Here is a 9,108-nt window from a genome sequence, read left to right on the forward strand (position 1 = left end):
CCCAACAATATATAGTGCAATATACAGTAATATAAAGTAATGTAATTGTACATATCAGGGGCAAACGCAGGATTTGTAGAGGGGGGTTTCCACACCACGCCGCCAGTGGGCGTGACCAGCGTGCATGGGGGCGTGTCTATAATTTTAGCCAGTGCTTGGCTGCTCTCCAACTCTTCCTATCCCCATAATATACATGGGCAATGCTGCGTGCACTACTGTTAGGTTTTCAAGCAGAGCCGTGTGAAGCAAGGACAGGGTCCAGCCACCTCAATAATGCACCAGGCTTGGAGGGGGGTTTCCAGGCACTAGGAAACCCCCCCCTCGGTTTGCCTATGCATATATATTCTGGAGTGCATAGCTTAAAGTGGACATACCTTTCCCACAAAAACCACGCCGGTATCTTTAAGCTCTGTCTCCCCTGTGCTTATTGCACTGCAATGATGACTCCTGATGGAGTCCAAAGTAAACAAATAAGTGAGGGTAAATGACTATGACTGTTTTAATGTATTTGGGACCTAAAACACATGGGGTGGATTTTATGGCCTATTTTTTTTTTTCAAGCCTAAGGGGCCTGTTTGTCATTACCAGCCACATCCTGGCGATAAAAATAATCCACCGCATTTAACTTAAAAAATAAAATATCGCCGAGATTTACTACTTCACTTATCGTTTTGCAGGTTCAGGTCCGCGAACTTGTGCACACGCTTGAGCCGGATTGACGATGTAAGCATGCACACTGGATATGAAAGCGTTTTTTTAATGCTTTTATTCTGAGATGGCGCTTACAGTAGAGGCATTACAGCGCACACTTGCTGCTGGCGGCAACCTCTGTCATGTATTGGTTGATGCGATAATGAGCCATATCACTTGCGAAAACACCCATTGTCCCAAGATAATAATGACTATTAGGGTCCCATGGTAGCTCTACTTTAAAGTCTATTTTCCCCTTTTTTTTTCTTTTTTTTTCTTTTTTTTACAGTGTTATATTAATCCTTACTTTATCCATCGCTTTTTAGCATCCATGGTGCAGAAGCTCTGTGCTCCATTTAACTGCTTGCTGAATATGGCTCAAACCAGAAGTTAGTTGACAAGACTAAGGGGTCGATTTTGCCATACCTCTCAAATGCTCCGGTGTCCGGCAGGTGGGAATGTTGGGGAAAGCAGATATCAAATAGGCAGCCCTCTGGGGCATGGACACACCCCAGTCCCCCAGTCGTGATGTAGCCACACCCCCTGTCCTGCTGCCGGGGACTTGCATGTTGGGAGATATGGATTTACTAAAGCTTCGATAAAAGAAAAGTGGGGGTATTGCCCATAGTAACCAATCAGATTCCAGATATAATTTTTCTAGTACATTCAAGAAAATGCTAGCTAGAATCTGATTGGCTGGTATGGATAAACACTCTACTTTTTCTTCTTAGAACCTTTAGTAAATCTACCCCTAATTGTCTAATATGGACAAAATTGAATGGACAAATGAAGGCTGCAATAGATGAAGTGTGTCCAATTTATTTAAAAATAAAAGACTGCACTTACAGGACCATAGGCAATGTAGAGCCTATCATGGGTTAACCTTTTCTCTGTCCTCCTGCTTCGGATTGGTGATCGTTCAACAGGCAATGTGGAAACACTTCATAAATTATTATATTATTATTTTACATTTGTTCCTGTGTGGAAGTGAAGGTGTTTTTAGCAAAGGCAGCACCAGTGGTTTTCTTCATTATCTTTATCTTCAGACACAGCTCCCCCCTCTCCTACCTTGGAAGCTTATTGAACTGAAGATTAATTATCTGTTATGAAGAAGATACAGGATGCTGGGACTGACATTGACGGCGAGAGAATGCAGAAATAAGTGGCTGCAGCTCAAAGTTAGTGGTCCTTGAACGCAGAGAAATATAAGTATTTGTCTGGCCTCATCATATACCATCATCATGAGAGAACATGCGGTATAATTACTGGACCAGCAAATTACACTACTTCACCTTTGCTTAATCAAGGACAACCTTAAAATGTACTTGATTGTGAATACTTATGGAGAGGACTAGGAGAAACTGGTGACATAGGGTCCTCGTATCAAATAGCTATTGCTGCATTGACAGTGATTGTCAGGTGATCTGTGAAAAGGGACCGGGCATTCCGTGCCAGTGAAGGGGGCAAATGATTGGCTGTGACTCTGACAGGTTACAGTGTTCCTGGGACAATCACGTTGTTTGCCACTAGAAATCTCTATCCTGGATTTTTTTTGTCTTCTAACAAAATGTAAGAAACTGGAGAAACAAAAGTGCTATTATCAGGGCTGTACCTAAGGCTGTTCGATAGGGGCGACCGCCCAGGACACAACTCTGAAGGGGGCGCAGTTTATGAATATTTTACGTTCATTTGGTTAAAATTGAGGGCCAGGTGGCAAAAAGTTTAGGGGCCTGATTCAGTAGTGATCTTATCTGCCAGTTTTTGCTTATCTTAAGCAAATCCAGTCTGTGCATGCTCAGAAAAGGGAGATAAGAAGCAAAATCCACTGCGTAAGTGAAGAATTTCTTCAGTTAAGATGAAAATCCATCTTAACTTCACTCATATCTCCTCGTTTCTTCTTAAAAATAAGCATCTTTACTTTTGCACAAGATAAGATCACTAATGAATCAGGCCCTAAGTCACAGCTCTGGCAAATAGACAACTTTGTTTCTGCATTTGCCACACAAAAGGTGCCAAAGGGGCGGGTTTAATAGACTCAGAAGTCTTCTCCCTCTATATTCAGTGCAATGCTAAAGACTGCAATCCTCTGCACGTGCTAGCAGTGCAACTTTTCTTAATATCCCTGTTTGAGGACATTGACGTGTTTATGCCATGACCTATTTAAATTGATAAAGCATTGTAAGGGTTACATTTGAGAAAGAGATCCCAGTGGTCTTAAATGACAATCGCTGCTAAGATGACAGGCTGACAGGATCTACTATGTGTGTTTAATCCGCATTGATGTTACTGTGGGGTAACGCGCCCCCTTCTGGCAGGGAATGGGCGCTGCAGTTGATGCCTGGTTTGCTGGACAGACTCAATACTCCGCAGGTTCCCATTGACTGAGATTCCATGTTACTAAGCTACTGACCAAATGCTGAATATAGACAACAAGAGCGTTCCCTCCTGTGCCGGGCTGCATGTAATCCTCATCAATCTGCCCACTTCTCTTACGTTTATTGCATATTATCATGACCCGGCTCCAGCGTTCCCCCAATATTTATTTTGCTCTCAGCCAGAGAAAGTTCACCTGTGCTATCCAAGACACCATCAATTATTAACCTAGATAACACGTTTGCACTGTGGAGATAAGGGCACAGGTTGATAGAGAGAGACAGAGAGAGATGGAAATACTGATTGACTCGTTCTTAACTCTTTACACCCCGGCCTCTGACCCTCTCTAAATTCCAGTAGTCAATCAGCCATCAGTCCGGCAATGACATTCAAATGTTTCATCTCAGATGCCAAAATCAATCCAATCTGATTAATGTTCACTGTGGCTCTCCATTTGAAGTGGAACTACAAGTCCCAGCATGCAATGCGAGCCAAAAGCTGGAGGGGTGTGCTGAGACCACACAAAACCGACAGCCACTCCTAAGTTTGAGGTTGGTAATTATAAAAGTAACTTCTGTACTTTAGCAAACGTCCCAGTTTGAGGGGGCTGATGCGCTGTCCCAAATTTCAGTGTGTTTGTCCCCACTCCTGGAACAATGATGTGAGGTACACTATAGGACTCTAATTACATTACTAAATTAATATTCCTGCCCCTATACCTTTAGTATCGGCTATTCAGCTGGTATCAGTTTTATGCAGAGTGGAGATGTATGCTTTATACTTACATGTTTGCTACTGCATGTTTTATGCTGTTACTACGCAATGTTTTATACCTTTTTATATATTACCCTCATAGATATTATTCTTATTCTATGGGTTTGTATTGCTTGTTGTATAATACATCCTTCTGCAGAGAGCTCAGGTGCTAGGCAACAATAGAAACAAGATTATTATAGGTAACCTAAGTCAATAGACACAGTAGTCCGTACTGAACCCTTCTGATGTAACGATAAAGGGATAACAATTACAGAATACTATCATATATTATACATTTATAAAAAAAGAAAAAGTTGGTGTACATACTTCACTAATCGGCTCTTGACTTAAGATTGATGTGGTTTTTTTTACAGCTCTCTAAAACAAAACTTTCAGAGGAAACAGCCCAATATTACCTCATTGCCATATTATAAAAGTATAGTTAGATAACATATTGATCAAATTAATCTAAGCTCCCATATGCCAGGTGGGTGTAAAGTTTGTAAACCCATTAGGAGTTAATATTGCTACAGATTTTTGGGACACTGACTACTGTTGCTATCTAACCTTGTAGTATTTTGTAGTCTTTGCTAGGAAGAGGCAAGGGTCAATGTTTCCTTTTGGCTGTAGAGAAAGTATTTCTATACTTTCACTATTCAGAGTACTGTAATCATAAGTAATCCATCTAAGCATGGTACGCGATTGGGCACTATAATCCCCCTATTTTTTTCCCCCACTTTGATCAAAATGTACTTTTTTGCCTTTTAAAAACTTCTTCTCAATACATATTAACTTATAACGCATAGAGGATAAGAAAAAAATAGGGATATTTAAAGAGATAAAACTTTCCAGGGACAAATATAAACCAAGGACTCTCTCTTGAAAACATTTGAAGACTGATGTGAACGATTAAAAAACACTGTAAAATATGTTGGCCCTATATAAAGATTAATAACGAAGGCAATGAATTCTGGGTTACTGACACAGTTGGGATCCTGGGTTACAGACATAGCTAGGATTCTAGGATACGGACAAGGCCAGGATTCTGGGATATAGACATGGCAGTATACTGGGTTACAAACACAGATGCGATTCTGGGAGACAGAAAGAGCAGGGATTCTGGAATACAGAAACAGCAGGAATTCTGGGATACAGACAGCAGGGATTCTGGGATACAGACACTACAGGGATTCTGGGATACAGACATGACAGGGATTCTGGGATACGGATACAACACGGATTCTGGGATACAGACGCAACATGGATTCTGGGATACAGACACACCCTTGATGTTGGGAGGACTATGCAGTGAGGATTCTGGGAAACAGACAGAGCCAGAAGTCTGGAATAAAGACAACTATGATTCTGGGATACAGATACAATAGGGATTCTGGAATACAGACATTGGCAGGATTCTGGGTTTCAGACACAGTGGGGATATTGGGTCTCTGACAGACGGACTCTGGTTTATAGACGCAACTGGGTTTCTGGGATACATTCAAAGTTGGGATTTTGGGATCAGACACAGCTGTGATTCTCTGTTACAGACACAGCTGGGATTCTGGGATACTGACACAACTAGCATTCTGGGCTACAGACACAGCTGGAATTCTTGGTTACAGACACAGCTGGTACATAGGCACAGTGTGCATTTTGGGATACAGACACAATCGGAATTCTGGGCAAAGCTGAGTTTCAGCGTTACACATACAGCTGGAATTCTGGGTTACAGACACAGGTGAGATTCTTGGTTACAGACTCAGCTGGGATTCTTGGTTACAGACACAGCCTGGTACACAGACACAGTGTGCATTTTTGGATGCAGACACAACCGGTATTCTGGGTTACAGGCAAAGCTGGGTTTTAGGGTTACAGATACAGTTAGAATTCTGGGTTACAGACACTGCAGTTTTCTGAGTTACAGACACAGCTGGGATTCTGGGATAAGAATATAGCTGGGATTCTGAGATATAGACACAGCTAGAATTCTGGGTGACAGACACATCGAGGATTCTGGGTGACACAGTCGGGATTCTGGGTTATAGGCAGAGCCAGGATTCTGGGTTACAGTTACAGCCAGGTTTGTGGGTTACAGACATAGCTGGGATACAGACAGAGCCGGGAGTCTGGGCTACAGATACAGCCAGGATTCTGGGCTACAGATACAGCCAGGATTCTGGGCTACAGACACAGACGGAATTCTGGGTTACAGACACAGTCGGAATTCTGGGTTACAGACACAGTTGAAATTCTGGGTTACAGACACAGTCGGAATTCTGGGTTACAGACACAGTCGGAATTCTGGGTTACTAGCACAGTCGGAATTCTGGGTTACAGATACAGTCGAAAATCATGGGTTACAGACACAACAGGGTATTTGGGTTACAGACACAGCCAGGACACAGGCACAGTCGGGAATTTGGGTTTCAGATACGGCTGGCATACAGACACAGCTGGAATTCTGGGTGACATACTCTGCATGGATTCTGGGTTACAGACACAGACAGGATTCTGGGTTACATATATGGTTGGTATACAGACACAGATGGAATTCTGAGTTACAGATACAGCCGGGTTTCTGGGTTACATAAATGCTTTGTATACAGACACAGATGGAATTCTGAGGTACAGCCTGGATTCTGGGTTACTGATGCAGTTGGGATAAGACACAACTGGGATGTGCTGGGATTCAGGAGTACAGACACATCAGGGCATCTGAGATACAGACACAGCAGGGATTCTAGGTTATAGACAAAACCTGTGACTTGGCATTATCAAACTAAATGTAACACACTATACACAGCTGTTTGAGCCAGACAGGCTGTAATTAAAATAAAAAGAAAAGTCTCACATAGGCTGAGATTGAGGAAATAAAAAACGAAATAAGATAAGAATCTAAGCAAAAGATAAGAAAACTCAACAACAGATAAACAGCTCTAAGCCGAGCTAAGTATCAAATTGCAATTTGTCTTTATGAACTTCTGTATAATGTAACAATAAATTCTTATGTTCCCAGAGGAAAATAATTCCAATTATTATTATAATTATTATTATCCTTTATTTGTTAGACGCCACAAGGTTTCCGCAGCGCCGTACACAGTACAAACAGTAGACTATACAGGGTGAAACAGTACAAAACAATAAACAAAAATACCAATAAACAAAAATTAAAACTAAGATCGAAAATATCAACCATAACACACCAGTAAAGTCACACATTGGTCAACATGTTAAAACAAATTACTCACAGTGCAGGAGGCGAGGGAAGGACATGATTCTGTAGGAATCTAAGTATTACATTGCTCCAAGTACTCCTGGCAACTGGTGTGATAATTCTTCTATCAGAAGTAGGCAAAAATGTGACTATCCAACTGTTGAAGAAACTAAAGCCTGAGCATGCATAGACTGTCAGGACATGCTAGGACTTGTAGTTCTACACGCAACAGGAGGACACACTTGCCCACCTCTGTTGTATGGTCCCTGTACACTGTGCACAATCACAATGTCAGATTATAACTCACTGCACAAAACATAAAAATATTTCCACCCATTATCCTCCTGTCCATTAAAAGTTCACATTTCTAAAATAACCATTGGGTTATTTGATTTGAAGTGTAAATAGGACATTTGTGGCTGGTAATTAGAAACGACCATAGGCAAGCTTGGCTTACCTGATTGCGTTCCTCTCTTCACTGGTCTTCTAAGGAAGTTCTCCATACCCTCCAATATTTAACTGGTCACATTATAGAGAGTTCCAGTCCAACAGACGTCCCCCCAGAATTCCTGGCACAGACCTCTTTTCTTGTCTCTTAGTTGTGTAATTACAATCCACCTGTCAGGCTAAGGTCAGTAGTTTTAGTCCAGGAGCAGCACAACTCTCAAGTCTTCGCAGTTGGTTTATAATTAAATCCCATACTGTGAGGTTATTGCATATATCCTTTCATAGTACAAACAAACAGCATTCACATTGTCTGTCACCAGAAACTGTGCAACAGGCTTCTGGCTTCTTTTGTTCACAGTGCAGAGATGTGCATGAAACACTAAGTGAGGTTCTTACCACTGATAGGATTTCATGATCCCTCCTGCAGGACAGGTGCAGTTTTTTCCCTGTGCTGACATGCTGAAGCGTGATCCCTGGAAAAAGCAGCAAGTGAGTAACTAACAAGTGTCTCTGGCTAATATATGTGTATCAGCCTCTTTTTGCTCTGTAGGTGACCTGAAGATGTAATGTCATTCCCTCTGTGCAGGACCAGACTGTGCAGCAGCAGAGCACAGCACACACACACACAGCTCGGATCAGGACTTAATACACATTGCTCTGCCAAGTCAAGTGTGTGATTGATGCAGTCACTGTGCAGAGAGGAAGGTGTGTTATAGATTTCCATTTCAAACCATAGGTGTTTGTCAAGTCCTTACTAATCCAGTCACTCAAAGTGAAGAGCGAGGGATGGGTGGCACAGAATCCTAAAACTTATCTGCAATGAAATGCTATTAAATATTAATGTCTATAGGGCTCGTTCACACAGGCGTAAATTTAAAGCATTTAATGTGTGCCATATAAGTCTCTTAAATACATTTTGATGCTGATAGTCCAATAAGTAATTTAAGCGGATGGAGCTCACAGTTTCTGACAAGCGTCCACTTTGCGTCAAGTTCAAAGCTGCATTCTGTGGTCAGAAGCGTTAACGCTCAGTACAGTATCATGGAGTTGTATTGGGGCACTCATTAAGTACGTTGTATACTGCAGGGGGGATTTGTGTAATGCTTTGTTAAATACCAGGGCAAAGTACAAAGCTTTGTCTATGCTTTTATCTAGCAACAATGCCCAGGGGAGGGCTGGCAAAGTTTAGCCTTAAGACTGAGCTCAGAAGCCTATGAGGAATATTTTAAAGGAGCAAAAATTCAGGTAGCCCAATGACCCAGCCCAAAGCAGTCCACTATGGGGCCAGATAGATAGATAGATAGATAGATGTCATGTGCATATATGAGAACTAGCATGTAACATATATCCTTGGGGTAACACGGGGGCTCAGTGGTTAGCACTTCTGCCTCACATCAATGGGGTTATGAGTTCAGTTCCCGACAATGGTCTTATCTGTGTGCAGTTTGTATGTTCTCTCCGTGTTTGTGTGGGTTTCCTCCGGGGTGCTCTGGTTTCCTCCCACACTCCAAAAACATACTAGTGGGTTAATTGGCTGCTATCAAATTGACTCTAGTCTGTGTGTGTGTGTGTGTGTGTGTGTGTGTGTGTGTGTTAGAAAATTTAGACTGTTAGCTCCAATGGGGCTG

At 42.0% G+C, this 9,108-nt stretch overlaps 1 protein-coding gene across 3 annotated transcripts in view; it reads right to left on the reverse strand.

Moving 5' to 3' along the window:
• LOC142097434 (somatostatin receptor type 5-like) overlaps positions 1 to 8,259 on the reverse strand; it is a 29,860-nt gene extending 21,601 nt beyond the window's left edge. The window contains exon 1 of one of the 3 annotated variants that reach the window (XM_075179265.1): positions 7,877 to 8,259. The gene's annotated coding sequence lies outside the window, so the exon portion shown is untranslated. Of the gene's footprint in view, positions 1 to 7,067; positions 7,437 to 7,490 lie in introns of those variants that run through there. The other 2 variants (XM_075179264.1, XM_075179266.1) reach the window with 2 other exon arrangements.
• Between the last annotated feature and the right edge of the window lie 849 nt (positions 8,260 to 9,108).

This window comes from Mixophyes fleayi, chromosome 7 (assembly GCF_038048845.1).
Source record: "Mixophyes fleayi isolate aMixFle1 chromosome 7, aMixFle1.hap1, whole genome shotgun sequence".
In the NCBI taxonomy this organism is placed as follows: domain Eukaryota; kingdom Metazoa; phylum Chordata; class Amphibia; order Anura; family Limnodynastidae; genus Mixophyes; species Mixophyes fleayi.